Raw genomic sequence first — 4,002 nt, forward strand, 5'->3', positions numbered from 1 at the left:
ATCCCTTCGAGTGGCATTGTCCTCCTCGAGGTCTCTACGGTAAGTGGCGGTGGCCGCGAGACGGACAGACATAACAAGCCGGTTGAGTGGCGCAGCCATTTTGGAAAAATATACGTCAAGTGGCGGGGCCTCAACGGGTGATCATCGCGAATTTGGCGCGTGTTAGAAATATGTCCGTTTCCCAAAAAAAAACTATGAATGATATATACAAACTATATATCACTGAATTCAGCATAAAATGGGTTATTTGACTGTATCCCAATGAATTCTATTCTATTTATGTGAATTATGCTAGACTTGTTCTCATCTCATATTACCAATTTTTTTCTACTTTCATGTAAAAATACGTATAATTACGAAATAAAACAATTGATTGTAGAAAAAGTTGTCTTTATGACAAAACAATACATTAAACACGATTCACACAGTTTATTTCACTTTTTATCAGTGCGTATTCCGTTTGAATGTTCGCGGCTCGTCGACGGTCGGCACGTAATGGGTGAGGTGGGGCAGGAACATCACGTCATTTCTAACAAACTTTGTTTTACGCGGGAATTCGACCGTTAGGGAATACCATCCTTGTTTATTGACGAATGCATCTTGCAAGAGTGAGCAAGCAAAACATAGTTTTAACGGTTTTATTTTAGGCGCGAAATGCAGCGTCGCACAGTGCCGCGAGACGGTCTCTGCCAATTACGGGCTTGTTATGACCGAACCTTCTCGCGGCCTCTGCCACGCCGAGGCATATTTAAAAAAATGGCCGCGCCATTTCTCCTACCGTTCAACCGGAGGTGCTGCCACTGCCACCCGAAGGACATAAAAACATTGAATCTAGGCTAAATCTTAAATCTAGGGCACTAATCTGGATTTTCCTTCTAGGAAAACTAATGATTGTATTTCATTGTATCCATTTGCTTTCATTGCAGACCTCATAATACTTAAATTAGGCCAAATTGATGTTTACTCCAATTAGATAAGTAATATTGTTTTGTTATAAAAAACGTTTTAGAGTCAGACCGAGATAAGTCTGCAACGATTTTGATAGCACACGCAGTGCAAGTGCAAATGTTATTTATACGTCATAATTTCATAGAAGTTTGACGTTTAAAATTGTTGCAGACTTACCTTGGGCTAAGAATATTTTCTTGATATTTGTCAAGTAGGTATTTTATAACAAGTAGCACCAAATAAAAAAAAAACCTTAATCTTGCCGCATGACATGATAATTATTAAAGTATAATTTTTTAACTCAGTTTTATGTTTAAGTAGGAATTTTGTTAATTAATCTCATTCAAAAAATACTCATTATGCAGTAAAATGGTCATATTTGTCTTTCCTGTTCCGTAAATTTTGTAATTTATTAAAATAATAACTGTGTCAGAAGGCTGATAACAAACTGATCCCATAATATGTAAGTATTCCATGAATCAAGTTAAAGTGGACTTGCTCTTTATGTGAAACAGGCCACTGACGAGACTCCCAAATGGATGCCGTTACAATGGATTCATCCAAATGGACGGCATCCTAATATTAAACATTGTGCGTTTTTCAGCCACGCTATTTGGACTGTTGGAAGGCTCGTCAGTGGCCACCTTAAGGAGTAGAACCCCGGGTGAAGCAAAACGCTTTGGACTTAGCAAAAGAAAACTCAAAATCAAAACAGGGGCGTTTACTGGCTACTCGGCGTCAGACAAAGAATGGAGAACTTTGGAGCAATTATCTTGAAACAAAGGAATTTAAAACGCTACCCATGAGCTCCATCATCCGGCACATGGAGATGGTGGGAAAAGCTCTTGAGTAGTTGACGGATCTTTCCTAGGGGGTAATGAAATTGCACTAAAAATCCCTATGGATCGAAGTGCCCCCGCAAGAACCACCGAAAACCATAAGAAAATGAATGAAAATGAACACTAGCTGTCATTTTAAAACGACGAATATTCAAGTGACACGTATGAAAAGTTTTACCAAAGACATATGTAACTTCGTATAAGATGAATAAAGTCTAAGGGAAAAAACGTGCCTCGGAAATCAAGAAAAAGTCATTCTCGGATAGATGGCGCGCACACCTTTGGCCTATGCTCGGTTAGATGGCGTGACGACACCGTTTCATATTTAACAATTTTAACACATTGATATCAGTGAATGAACATGGGTCAAAATGATATAAAAATAATAAAATCAATTATCCATATATATACATTTTTTGATAACTTTATACGTTTTCATTTTAAGTTTTAGCCGTGTGTGGCAGTAAATTTACAGTGACTACAAAATTTACAATGACAGGACCCCTCTATACTATCTATTCTTTTTGGTTTTACTATGCAAAACTTCAACTCGCTCTATATTCTATGTTTTACAATTATTAGCAACGAAAACTGGTTCCAGACATGGATATAATATTGTTACGTAAATGTTCATACCAAGTTTCACGTAAATTAAGCAGGTTGTTTTAAAATGAAAACGTGTCTACGATTGTATGAGAGCGGCTTTTGACGGCGGGCTCGTGTGATTTTTAACTTTGTACATTTTGTTACGTTTATGAAATAACACTAACCATCCCATGCCGACATAAATATAGTACCTACGTGTTTACTGACCGCTGACCGTGACAATACAAAACAAGCAATACCAAGTTTAAATATCATAATAAAATAATATACTAACAATTCTTAAGCATGCAGATATCATATACCTAAATATTATTTACATATAAAACTTTACGGGCCTGATTTACTTAAATTATGTTTTATGCCTTTCTTACAACTAGGTGCATAAGTCAAAAAAGCGGCCAAGTGCGAGTCGGACTCGCCCATGAAGGGTTCCGTAACAGCAAGTAACAATAAAATTGCGGTTTACGATTTATGACGTATTAAATAAAACTAAATTTTTGAGTTTCAGTTCTAAGTATGGGGAACCCCCAAAATTTATTGTTATTTTTCTATTTTTGTGTGAAAATCTTAATGCGGTTCACAGAATACATGTACTTACCAAGTTTCAACAGTATAGTTCTTATAGTTTCGGAAAAAAGTGGCTGTGACATACGGACGGACAGACAGACAGACAGACATGACGAATCCATAAGGGTTCCGTTTTTTGCCATTTGGCTACGGAATCCTAAAAATGCCATAAGTAATTAGGTATGTAGGTGCCTAAACAATAGACGCCCGATGTAGATTTACAAATTTGTTGCGGGTATGACCTTATTTTGATACGACCCCTCAGAGTTTGGTAACTGATAACAAAAACTCCTTGTACCTATAGTTTAAGAAGGTATACCTATTTGTAGTTTGTTTATTCGTTAGGTAAATTGTAGGTACCTATTATTTGTATAGTTACGTCGCGTCTAAAAATGTATTTTGTCACTTTAACCTTGTAACTTGCGAACAAAGATTCATTCTGAAAGAATTAATTAGAAAAAGTATTCTGGGGTTCAAGGACATACCATTTTAGAATTCTGTAGACATAATGACACACAGTTTAGTCATTTTCGTATGTCTGTCCGAATGTCACAGGAATTTTACTTAGAAAACTAAAAGACAGACTGGAATCTAAATTGTCGCACACTGTGCAGTTTAAGGCCCAGGGGGCGATTTATGCATTTCGATCGCTCGATTTCGACATTCGAAAATCGGTGGAAAATGGCGAAATACTAATTTATGAAATAAGATTGATAGAAATTGGGAATAGTGCTATTGACCACGCGTTTCCAATTCTATTAGTAGAATTTAAATGCCTAGTAGTGGAGATATTATTGAACTATACGAAATTGTGCGGTCGGAATTCAAAATCGGGCCCCTGTATGTTTGTGTTGACTGTTTGATAAGCGAGATGGATGTGTGTGTACTTATATCATGTTTTGAGTTTAAATTTTATGTGTTTAAATAATAAAAAAAAAATATTCACTAAGTTCCCTTAAGCATAATAGCTATTGTTTATTTTTAGAAATAATTTTCGTAGATATATTTTTAGTTTTTGTGCAAAGTTTATTATAATTTTTTA

This window comes from Cydia splendana, chromosome 19 (assembly GCF_910591565.1).
Source record: "Cydia splendana chromosome 19, ilCydSple1.2, whole genome shotgun sequence".
NCBI lineage: Eukaryota > Metazoa > Arthropoda > Insecta > Lepidoptera > Tortricidae > Cydia > Cydia splendana.